Genomic DNA, 13,741 nt, shown 5'->3' on the forward strand with positions numbered 1-13,741 from the left:
AGTACATTGTAAGTTTCTTCATCAGTGATTCTAGGCATTCTATAAATAAAAAAAATTGGCTAAAGAATATACTTTACCTATTTTAACCAAAATAACAATTAAATATTTACATCGAAATAGGCACCGTATCTTTGAAATTAATATCTGTAAAAGAGTCGATTATCCGACCCTTAATACACGATTTACTTTAAAGAAATTATGTATGTATAGGAATATATTTATTTTAGTACAGGCAATTTGTCATCAAAATAGGCTGTATTTGAAAATCCTTACCTACCGATTGATCTTTTGTCCATGCGTTAGGGGTGATGAGGGAAGCTTAACTCCAGATTTTTAACATCCCCCTCCCATAGATTTTTGAAAAACACAAAAGGTTTTTCTCTGAATCTATGCATTTTAGAGAAAAGTTTTACAAACAAAAAATGTAGAGGACATTCTCCTCTACAATTAATGTCTTTAAAGTTATGCTGTATAATTTGAAATTGAAATACTAGGTGGCGCTGAAGTTGTAAAAAACGTGTTTTTTTTCGGTTTTTTCACCGGAAAAAAATGGTTTTCGTCTGTATTGCATTTGAAAAAGTTGTTAATCTCAAAAAAACAGACAACTTTTATTTAAACAATTTTCTTATACGACAGCATTCCAGAGTTATAGCGGTACAATGGCAACGCAGCGGTCCTATTGTTACTGTAGCCGGGGAGATCGGCATTGTTCAGCGACTAAGCCGGTTTCGAACACGTGCCCGATTCACAACATTTTCACACTTCCACAAGCTACAGCTCCAAAGCGGTAAGTCATACAAGAAAATTGTTAAAATTAAAGTTGTCTGTTTTTTTGAGATTAACAACTTTTCCAAATGTAATACCGACGAAAAACAAATTTTTCCGGTGAAAAAACCGATAAAACACGTTTTTTACAACTTCAGCGCCACCTAGTATTTCAATTTCAAATTATACGACATAACTTCAAAGACATTAATTGTAGAGGAAAATGTACTCAACAATTTTTGTTTGAAAAACTTTTCTCTAAAATGCATAGATTCAGAGAAAAACGCATTTCAAAAACTTTTCGAGTTTTTCAAAAATCTATGGGAGGGGGATGTTAAAAATCTGGAGTTAAGCTTCCCTCATCACTCCTAACATATGGAAAAAACATCAATCGGTAGGTAAGGATTTTCAAATAAAAATACAAATTGACTGTACTATTTTACAAGTTAAAGAAATAATTCATTTTTAGTATCCAATAAAATCGTGGCACTTTTAATTTATTATACTGAAATTTGTTCGTCTTCAGTACTTCTAAGCTTTCTATAAAGAAAAATTATTAATTTATTTTAGTGATAATTTGTAGTTTAATATAGTTTAATAAATTTGTGTGTGCGCGCGCATAATACCGTAGGCTATTTAAACAAGCATACATTTGTTGCGCTTTTTTTTTATTCTTTCGCCGAAAGTGCATTTTTGCTAAAACTTTGTAATTACAAAAATTACTGATAAAGTTTTTGACGATTTTTTTTCTAAAATATTGATTAAATTTTTTAATGTCTTTTCGTAAGTGAAAAAGAATAGACGATTTCTTATTAGAATTACAACAAAAACTTGTTAACGGTAAATTAAAAATAAAAACAAAATTTAACCTCTGATCTAAAGATTTTTTCGTAAGTAGAAGAAAAGGGACAACATACATAGAGCTATTACAATTCGCAGCCAGAGGCACATAAAGAGTGATGAATCCATTCCGACCCTCGAATGTTTTTTTCCATCACAGTAGATAACGTGTCCGCTACAGTTTGGTTGAACGGGAATTGTACATTAGTACAACCACTTTTAATGAGTCTGTTTAGGATTCGAACCTGATATCCTTGAATTAAATACTCTAAGCTCTGCCACTGTACACGAGAAAATTTATCAGAATAAAGAATAATTTTTTATTTAAATTCCAAACTTCAAATATCGATTGAATCACTTTTAATGCACGTTCAATTAATTATAATAAAGTTTTAATTAGATGGTTCGCAATTAATCGGACTTCTAATGTTCATTTAACCGAATGCTGCGTTGCTTTCAATTCCTAAAAAAAAAATTATTTTTAATAACCAAAATTACGTTTAAATATTTGGATGGAAGTAATTATTTTGGAAACAAATATATATTTATTTAACACTCGATTATTCGGATCTTCATGATTCGTTTAATTTTAAGGCAATGTCCTGAACATTTTAATATTATTTCTTTAATATTATTATTTATTTTTGTTGCTTTCTTTACAAGCAAAAAAATGTTTTTTTTTATTTATTTGTTATTTTTTTTGTATTATTCCTGAGCATATATTTATTTACGAATAATTAACGACATGAACTGAGATTGGTCTATAAATGTTAAGCTATTTGGGAGTCAAACCCAGGTACTTCAGTATATTTCAGGAGTATCAGTATATTTTTGACAACGCTACCGATGGGAATGTTTTTTTTTGCATAGCATACATATACAACGTGCTTCACTCTCTTTTAATTATTGTATTTCATAAGATTAGGTTTTTCTTAACAGAAAAAATAATTTAAATGATTTTTTTTTATTGTGGTTGGTATATGTAAGTAGAATACAACGGAAATGAGTAGTAGTAATACGTTACTCCACGACGCATAAAAAAATGGCATAAATACCTTTAAAAATATGTGAAGTTATTATGTTTATAAAATATATACAATTTAGAAAGCGTTAATGAAAATCATTTGACTATATATCATTTATAAATGTTAATTGAAGATTCAGAATATTCAAGATTTTTTTTTAATTTTATAATTAAAAATTCATTAACTGATTAATATTGGTTCTGTAAAGTGAGATCATTTAATTTTATTTTGAATGAATAGATAATAAGAGCCTATTAAATAGTTTTGTAATTTCTTAAAAAATTTATCGGGAAGCAAAATGAGGCTCTTGTAAGCTGAAGTATTGTGCAGTAAAACAAAACCTAGTTCTGTTAATTTTATAGAGGTGAATAAAGTTATTATTTAGGAATGTCACTACTCTTTTACGTATAACACAATTTATCACAAACAACAATTTAATAACATAAAGAACACACATTCTTCCATTTAAACGAACGAATAGAAAACATTAAAAAAATAAAATTATCTGTAACAATATTTCTATGCATATTTTTATCGTTTATCATACAGTTCAGAAGTTATGACTGCGAAAAGTGATCATTGTTTCTCAACAAATTATTTTGTAATTTAAATACACCACTTTTCTTTAAAACTTATTTATGCAACTTTGTGATAAAATAGTGCTACAACTAAAAATTGTTAATTTTTTATCCATTCGATGGCATAAGCATGTTTGTCTGTTAAACAGAAGGCCCTGTGTTTGATTCCGGTTAGGGTTCCTAAAACTTATAACAAGTCAACCCTCAGTGTAGTTACTGATGATTTTATTTACTGATCCGACTTAAAAAATATTGTATCTAAAATGAAATATGATAAATTTCTTGTAGAAAAGTTCTTTCTAACATATGAAATGTGATGTGATTTGGCTTACATCAGTAAATTAGATACAATAAATTTTACTTCCCTGGTTAATTAATGGCCAAATAACCTAAAATATAAATTATTTCATTTTTATTTATTTTTGCGTACTGGTTCGCAACTATTTAGATACATTATCAGCAGATAAACACAGTAAATAATCATTAATTTATTTTGTAAAAATAAATGAGTGTAAACTGGGTTCTAACATTTTTAATCTAATAAATAATTTGAATACAACAAAGAATAAAACAACTGGGAATTATTGTTTCAAAAATTTTATAATATTCCGTACTAATATTAATTTAAAAAATCAAACTCACCTTAATCAATAATAAGAGACGTCTCATTCAAAAGATGTAAAGTGGATGACAACTGGATACAACACTGGATGACAACTGGATACGTACGTTAAACAAGAGTGAACATTAACTCGAGGCAGTAACCGAATGCACATGAGTGATATAGCTACCGACAATTTCCCGCCAGTCAGTACTAGACGACAACTGCTGGCTGGCATAAGCTATTTCTCTGTTAACACTATGCCTGTCTTCTCCCCACTATGGCGCGACCGCCAACAACAGACATCTTCCAACAACGAGTACTTTTAAACATTAAAGTTATAAAAAAATTATTCTATCTAAAATTCGGTTCGCAAATTGCTTCATTCATGAACAATTTTTTTTTAACAACTCACCATCCAGCATAGGTTGTCTAATATTAAATTATTTTTACTATTATTACTTATCAGACTTGAACTTTTAAAATACCTTTTATAAATGCACCTATTACTAAAACAGCCAGCGTTATAATGACATTTTTACATAATTAATTATATCTAACAAACTGTTATGTATGTAACCAAACTTGATATTTTGTACATGTCAATACAGACCTGCAAGCGCATCAATAATTTTAAGTGTTACTATTATTTTTTTAAATATAAAATAGGAATTTAAAAAAAAAAATTATTTTTAAATACTATTTAAAACAAATAGTATTAATTATTTTTAGAAGTAACATGACCTCCACGCTATCAGAGAGGTAGCTGATTAACATCTTGACTACACGTTCCGGATTCGATTCACTGTCAGGGATCTGGAAAATTTATAATAGCGTAATATTTAATGACTTTATAGTTATCAGCTCAAAAAAAAATAACAGGGCCACATCTTTTATGACATAGATTACAAAAATCATGGCTGGTACGTAAGGCGGTAATGATTAATATTATTTCTAAAGTTCAAAGTTATCATATCTCCATATTTTATAGTTCAGCAATATTCAATATTAAAATCAAATGGATGTGTGTGTACGCGCGTGCATACACGTACACGATTCTACTTATAAATAACTTTAGTATACACGTTAAGCCTAATTTAATTTTATTTAAATCTTTTAAAATATAATTCTTTATTTTTAGATAATACGTGGCTATCAATGATTGAAACACTTAAATCCAAAGATTCTATTGAAAGTTCATTAAGTGAAATGAAATTAGATTTTGTTGGGTCTCATTTTCATTTTTATAATCTATTTTGTCACCTCCGTAATATAAAAAACCAATGATGAACTGAAGGTTTTGGGTTCTATTTTCGGCTTGGACACTAGCTTATATGTCTAATGCTTGTCTGAGTATTGGCAATTAAAAAAAGGTTACTCAAACTGAAGGTTCCGTCCGGATTTTTTCTCAGCTTGGAGACAGTTCACAGCATAATATGCTTATCCGAGTATCGTCTTTAAAAAACACTATTCATGATCTTAAAGCCCTGGGATTGACTCTTGGTCACTACAAATAATTACTTGCGTAATGCTTCTGTCTCAGATTGCTTATATTCATGTGAATGTTAGATACGGAATTGATTTGTTCTTCACACAGTTCAATTTTATTTACTTAAGTATCATCTGTAAATAAGTTTGATTAATATGTTGGAAAAAAACGATTGATATGCTGAAGGTCTCGGGTTCGATTCTCAACTTAGACATCAGGTCACAAACATACAGTTAAACCAGATTAAAAAAAAAACTAAATGTATTGGGTTCCACTCTTTGAATTAGCGATTATTTTTTAATATCCTCATTTTTAATTTGCACATAAAGTAATGCTTAAGAAGATAACAAAATAAAAAATAAAAATAAAAAATAATCATACGGTGAAAGCGAAAACTTGCACGTTTTATCTGATATTGTTGACTTTAATTATTTTATAAAAAATAGCATACTAAATTTTGCTACTGTATAAGGAATGTATTTAAGTACTTGACTATCTAACCTTGAATGTTTATACTAGGTTGTAGTGTGAGAAAGGGTTACACAACCTTACATAACACAGAGACGCATGCCAGACAGCGCGGTAATTAACGGTTATCGACTTCACACATTACTAAAACAAATATTCATAATCATATAAATAAAAAAGCACAAAATATTCATTTCCTCTTAAATAATTAATTAATTTCATTGACATATTAACATCTAATTTTTTTTTCTCTTTAATTATGAAATGAAGTTTTAGGATGTAAAAATATTGAGTCATGCTTTTATTTTTTAAACACAGAATCAACACTGAGATTTATTAATCTGTCGTTACGTACGTATATTAAAATTTGACACTGTAACAGTTAAAATGAAATATTTGAACAGACAGATTTAATAACTACTATATCAGGTAGTTTATTTATTATGTGTAAATAACAAACGGAGTAAAATCGGTTTTCGGGTGTAATATCGCACTCAACAGTTTCAAAGGGAGGGTTAATAAAATCTCCCTCTCTCTCTCTCTCTCTGTGTATGTGTAGCTTGAAATTTTATCTAAGGTAGCTTGAAGTACATTATATCGAACTATGTTCCCTTCAGTGATCCTAAGCTTTCTATGAAAGAATTTCTGTTAAAAAATTTTTTTTTTTTAAATTTCGTTCTATTTTAACGAAAATAATATATATTTCCATCAAAACAAGTACCGTATACTTTGAAATTAATATTTGCGTAAGCAATCGATTATGGGGTTCTTGATACTTTATTTTTTAATGCATTTATGTGCATATGTGAATATTTTTATCTCACGTATTTTCCAAATATATTTTTTCTTTAAATCTGATTACCCGATAGAATCGTGGCACGTTCTAATTTAACTATATTGTTGGACATTCCTCAGCTTTCTATATATATATATATATATAGAAAATATAAAATATATTAATGTATAAAAAAGTACTATGTATATAATGGTTTGCTTGGCATTTCTCCCACCACCACCCCATTCGGTCGCCCTAAAGCCTAAAGCATAAGACCGGATGTCTGTGCCACAAACGGCAGCTGAACCTCGAATAGCAAAGCGACCAGTCCACCATTTTATAGCGCTTGGAGCCATAATAATTGGCTGGTGGTCAGTTATACTCAGGGTTAGCTTCCCACAGCAATGCGGTAAAGTAAACTACGGATGCCGGTTGACAAAGCAACTGCATCCAGGAACTCCCACATGGTCTGACAATGCAGCCACATTGACTCGCCGCTTGTTAATGCCAATTTTCCCCTTGACCTCTAAATCCCAGGGTGGCCCGGTATCTGGACCCCCCAAGAGCAGGGAAGTCAATCATCAGGTGTTTATTTGACTGGACCTCCCCGCAGACGCACAGCTTATCAACTGCCAGGCGGAATCGAAACAGACATTTATTCAAGTTAGCGTGGTTGGTGAGCACCTGGACACCCGTTGCCCTTAAAAACGAGCTCGAGGCATACCATTCCCCCAGATCCTGTATAAACTTATACAAGGATCTTCCCTTAGTCGTGGTGCTCCATTCCAGCTGCCCATCGCGAGACTCTGCAGCCTCTTCCGCAGGCGGGAGGTGGGCAACTGAACGAAATTTAGATCCGGTGCATTGTGATCACCGTTCCTAATACTATGTCTCTTTTCACGAACAGAGTATTTGGGTTGTATAAAGTCTTTTTCAGTGATTTTTTTTGAGCTGGTAGTCGAGTGTGTATCTTCCCCAGTTTCACAATCTTGCTGTCTGAGAACTGCTACAACGTTTTGCGCCTTTATTATTTAGACGATTCTGTTCTGTTCTGAGTGTTTTGACGCACGATTTGTTCGAGCACCCGCATTATCGCGGCAAAAAGAGTAGCAACGACTCCTGGTTGTAAGTCCCTGTTACGAGCAAAGAGGCCTTTACCCTTAGTCCTGCTCGGGCTCTTTAGAGTGGAGACCGTAATCTGTAACTGTTTGTTAATCTTTGATTTCACACATTTGATCCAGTAGCAGCGAAGAGGTGTAAAGAGTGACAGGAGAATACAGAAGGTCTCCAGCTGTCTGTAGCTCGCTGCGAGTAGTCGTCACGCTTGTGGGCATGTGCCCAACATTTCTGGATAGAAGGAATACAGTGAGCACTTTGTTCGTATACTGTTAGGTCAGGGATTCTCCAACCATAACTGATATTAGAGAGGTAGGTAAAAAGCCTAGCCGGAGGAGGAGACCGGAGCTTTTTCCATTGTCCTCCTCGAACACTGGTTCAGATAATGTAAGTTCGGAAATGGATGTAAGGGTGACCACCCGGGAAGGTATGAACCCAATCGTTGAAGAGTTTTCACAGGCCGGGGGCAGACCTGGCAGCTCTGTCCTATTGGCCCATGATGTTTTGACGGAATAGATGGGTTATTTTCCTATTTAGCAAACCCCAAGAGTACCAGTGCAGCTACCAAGGAGAGTTTATTGCTTCGTTTAGAATTCTTCCGAGCAGCTTTCACAGCTCTCGTTGAGGGTTTCGAAAATATTGCCTCAAAGCCTAAGGAAGTAATTGTAGTTCAGAAACCGGCCCCGGCCCCGATGCAGCCGCGTAGATATGCTGAGGTGGTTAGGGGCATATTTAATTACGATTTGAAACTTTATATATTTTCAAATACGGTTATAAAGAATACCTGGACTGTAAAATCAGTAAACGTTAGTTAATACCATTCACGTGGTAATTAACAGCTTAGAAAGTAACATAGTTAAGTATACCTGATTACCTTTTTGTAGTCATAATTTCTTTTTTCAGAAAATCTTTAAAATTCATTTAAGATAGTGCAATTCTGATTGAAAATAAGGATAAAGCAAACCAAATCGAATTATCAATTAGAAATTGTTGTTTTTTCGTAAAAGATTATTAATTACATTTAAAAAATTCCTTTTTAAATAAATATATTACATCGGAAATAGTTTAAAAGTATACAATTTAAAAAACTATTAACTCAAAAATTGAAACTAAATGATTCAACTTTAATAAGGAAGTAGTAAAAAAACCTAACATTAATAATATAAAAAGATATCTTTAAACAATGATAAGAGTTGAAGAAAAAATGTAAGTAGTGCGGTAACTTTGTTGGTAGTGGTGTGTGAAGTAATGTTTACAGAAAAAGCGTATATTGCGTAATTGCTGATTGTGGCTTGGTGTTATTATTTGGAAGCTATGTGTTATCCGATTCTGCTTTAGTCCCACTTTAATGTGGCGCGTGACTACAATCGGCCTGTTTCGTTGAAGTTCGGCATCCTCACTTGCCTGTCGCGAGACACAAGTCGTAGGGAAGTCACCCGCCTAGTGACTTTCCGGTCGCCACCCCCACCCATCGTTCATTACCAGTTATGGTACGGAACGGGGGGGGGAGCTATTGTGTCCTTGACACAATAGCCGGTTTACCAGCACGATGATCAGCTGTTTCGAAGAGTCCACGAGGTTAGCGAACGACCCAATAAAGTCACATATACACAAACGTAAATCCCTCGCGTGTGAAAACGTTTCTCTTCATTAAAAACGCACTTTGCAAAAGTATCTTTTATTTTTAAAATGTTATTCGCTTACTGATGTAGTATTTGTGTTTTTTCCTTATATACTAAAATAGAATTTATAATGTATTTTTATTTTTTTATTTATGAGGTCGTAATACAAATAGGCTAAGCTGATGCATACAAATTGAGTATCAAGCATGACTAAGCTGCACTTATTTCATTAATGATAACAAATTAAAAAGCTCAATTTACTAATAAAGTAATAAAATATATTTATTTATTTATTAGCTTACATTATAATTTTGGGCAGCCAAATATATTTAGTGCCGACGTCCGTTTATCAGGACTCTAGTAAAAATTATACGAAACCGTAAACGAATGTTTTTTCTACACCGTTTGTTATTTTTTCTCAGAAAAAAACCCGTTCTTTCTGTTAATAATAAAATGCTGTGTATTTGGGCTATACTCCAATGAAATATAGATCGGTCGGTTAGTTGTTTTCCGTTTACGTTTGGTTATGTTGTAAAAGCGTCTTTGTTAGTCGGGTTATGTTGTGCTTTGTTCCAGTTTTGCGATATTTTAAGAACAACGAGAAACGTTGTACAAGTGGACGAGGTAAAGATAGATAAATTAATATTTAGGCGTACCATCTTATCGATAAAGTTAGTTACGTCAATAACTGATATTTTCTTAATTATACAATTTTTACGAAGTAAAAAAAAAAACAATAAAATTTAATTTTATATACATATACATGCGCGTAGTGCGTGTGGTTTTAAACTTTTTTATACGAATATTTGTAAGAGAAGAAACAAACATAACCATTTACCTAAAAAAAATTATTCCATGTACATAATAAAACACGCGTTAAATTAATAATTTAACTTTTAAAGTTCCAAAATGGTAGAATACATAAAAAAACTCCTAAATTTCCTTGTTAACAAAGTTTTCCAAAATAACGAAAATACTTTCTTACATAGACAAATCGTAGTTCTTTATTTTATTATTTACAGCAAAAAATACGTTAAAGGGAGTATAAAATAAAAAACAGACGTACTTAAAAAGTTTAATCTGTACAAGATAAAAACATTTACATTAAACTAAAGGAAATTACTTTTTTGTTGTGCAACGTGCGCGGTTGTAATTATATATATAAATTGAATATTAGGTAAAATTAAATAATTGAAAGCCTCATTCATCATTACCCTTTTATGTTGTACAAAAGTTATCACGGTTAATAAAAAATAAAAATGAAAAAAAAAATCAGAACAAAACTTTTGGCTAAATTTTTGTCGAAAAAAGTTAATAAGTCTGACCATCTAACATAAAAACCGACCGTTTTGATCTGCAGAACATATCAATGTAGGTTTCAAAGAAAAGTGAGAAAATATTTGTAAAGTGTTTCATACTAAACAACAAAGGCAATTTATGTTTCTAAAATAGATAGCTAATTTATTAATCACCAAATGTAGACACAGGCAAAAGGCTTTGTTATTAACAGAAATCTAAAAAAAAACAGAACTTTATTAGAATATTGATACCCGAAATAATTAACTTTTAAATAGAAATACGTAAATAAAACGTTTAGTATACAAAATATTCAACAAACTCTAGTGTACTAGTGTATCGGGACTTACTTGAAAGCAAATTATTTTAGTTACATATTTTTATAAAGTAATCTGTACTTAATTTTAATTAAAATAACAAGAATAAAAATATATTTGACTAATCTAAAAATAATCATTTTTGCCAAAACAAAATGCGCAAATTAGTTCATTAAATTCCCATAAGTTAACCAATAATCACATTATTTGTGTACCATTTTTCTTATTACAAAATATTATTATTTGAAAGAACTTACCTAGTTTACACGTAGAATTATTTTCTAAACGGTTTTCTAGCTTCACGTAAAATACATCTAATATACATCTAATACGATAAATACAAATAATCAAAATTTGATACGATTTTTAAAACACTACAGAAAAGAAATAAAGCATTATTTACTATATGACAACGTTATTCGTTAACAACACTTTTAATAGATTAATAAATTATCAGAAAGAAAATGTAAGCTAATATTATTATTATGTAAGATTTGTTTATTTTTTCTACATCGCTCTGAATATAATGGAAGCAGCTAATATTATAAAAAAATAAAATTTTTCATCAACCTAACACACATTTTGACATACGCAGTTTGATGAATTTCGACACGATCCAAGAGAATGAGAGTCAAACGAGGGGGGAGAGTCTCTGCACTCTCCCCCCTCTCTCTTAATATACGGAGAATCTTAATATTAATCTTAATATGAAATAGTTCTAACATTAGGTATTGACAGTTGCTTTGTTGCCAATTAACCTGACTTTTTCTTCCCCCTTGGCCCCGTGCCCGTCAACTAAGGCATCATATTATTCACTGCGTTGCGTTTTTCACTTATAACACATTTACATAGAATAAACCTTCCAAACTAAACCTTCCAAACCGGTAAGATGAAAAAAAAATTTTTTAATTTTTACGGTAAAATTTTTTTATTTATTTTTTTAATTATATTAACGAATCAGTATATTATAATTTTACTTTTATTTATAAAAAAAAAAAATTGTATAATACAGTTAGTAAAATAATCACTGATTTTATACAACAAAAAATGGCATAATTAAAATAGTGAAGTTATTATGTTTATAAAATATATACAATTTAGAAAGCGTTAATGAAAATCATTTGACTATATAACATTTGTACATATTAATTGAAGATGCAGAATATTCAAGTTTTTTTTTAATAATTAATCATTAAAAGTTCATTAACTGATTAATATTGGTTCTGTAAAGTAAGATCATTTAATTTTATTTTGAATGAATAGGTAATAAGAGCCTATTAAATAGTTTTGTAATTTCTTAAAAAAGTTATCGGGAAGTAAAATGAGGCTCTTGTAAACTCGTATTGTGCAGCAAAAAAAAACCTAGTTCTGTTAATTTTACAGAGGTGAATAAAGTTATTATTTAGGAATGTTACTACTCTTTTCAGCACAAATAACATACATTCTTTCATTTAAACGAATGAATAGAAAACATAAAAAAAATAAAATTATCTGTAACAATAATTTTATCGTTTATCATACAGTTCAGAAGTAATGATTGCGAAAAGCGAACATTGTTTCTCAACAAATTATTTTGTAATTTAAATACACCACTTTTCTTTAAAAATTATTCATGTAATTTGTGATAAAATTGCTATCATTAAAGATTGTTAATTTTTTATCCATTCGATGGCATAAGCATGTTTGCCTGTAAAACAGAAGGCCTCGTGTTTGATTCCGATATAATCCCTCCTAATAACGAATCAACCTTCAATGTAGTTACTGATGATTTTATTTACTGATCCGACTTAAAAATTAATATATCTAAAATGAGATATGATAAATTCCATGTTGAAAACCTCTTTCTAACACATGAAATACACTTGGCTTACATCAGTAAATTTATATACAATAAATTTTACTTCCCTAGTTAATTAATGGCCAAATAACCTATATAGCCAAGCATATAACTCATTTCATTTTTATTTGTTTATTTTTGCTATTCTGGTTTGCAACTATTTAGAACTATTTGGATACATTGTCAACAGATAAACACAGTAAATAATTATTAATTTATTTTGTAAAAATAAATGAGTTAAACTGAGTTCTAACATTTTTAATCTAATAAATAATTTGAATATAACAAATAAAACAAATGGGAATTATTGTTTCAAAGATGTTATAATATTCCGTAATAATATTAATTAAAAAAATAAAACTCACCTTTGTCAATAATAACAGACGTCTCATACAAAAGATATAAACTGGAAGGCGTTAACAACTGGATTAGGTTACGTTAAAAAAGAGTGAATATTAACTTGAGGCACTAACTGAATGCTTATGCGTAATCAATCTATCTAACGACAATTTCCCGATAGTCCAGTACTAGAGTTGCTGGCTTGATTAGTTATTTCTCTGTTTGCACGCATTATGTTTGCCTGTCGCCTGTCTTCCCCCCACTACGGCGCGACCGCCAACAACAGACATCTTCTAACTAGTACTTTTAAACATTTAAGTAATGAAAAAATTATTCCATCTAATTTTTTTTTTAACAACTCACCATCTCTGTTTACACTGCCTGTCTTCTCCCCACCACGGCGCGACCGCCAACAACAGACATCTTTTAACGAGTACTTTTAAACATTAAAGTAATGAAAAAATTATTCCATTTATTATTTTTTTTTTTTAACTACTCACTATCCAGCATAGGTTGTCTAATATTAAATTAGTTTTACTATATTGTTATTATTTATCAGACTTAACGAACTTATAATTACATAAAATATTAAAATATCTTTTATAAATGCACCTATTACTAAAACAGCCAGCGTTATAATGACATTTTTACTTAATTAATTATATCTAACAAA

At 30.5% G+C, this 13,741-nt stretch overlaps 1 long non-coding RNA gene across 3 annotated transcripts in view; it reads right to left on the bottom strand.

The window, feature by feature from the left end:
- LOC142329909 (uncharacterized) overlaps positions 1–13,376 on the bottom strand; it is a 66,518-nt gene extending 53,142 nt beyond the window's left edge. Inside the window, exon 1 of one of the 3 annotated variants that reach the window (XR_012757618.1) lies at positions 13,095–13,376. This is a non-coding gene — a long non-coding RNA (uncharacterized LOC142329909). Of the gene's footprint in view, positions 1–11,149; positions 11,472–13,094 lie in introns of those variants that run through there. The other 2 variants (XR_012757617.1, XR_012757619.1) reach the window with 2 other exon arrangements.
- Between the last annotated feature and the right edge of the window lie 365 nt (positions 13,377–13,741).

The sequence above is a fragment of the Lycorma delicatula genome, chromosome 9, assembly GCF_047948215.1.
Source record: "Lycorma delicatula isolate Av1 chromosome 9, ASM4794821v1, whole genome shotgun sequence".
Lineage (NCBI taxonomy): Eukaryota > Metazoa > Arthropoda > Insecta > Hemiptera > Fulgoridae > Lycorma > Lycorma delicatula.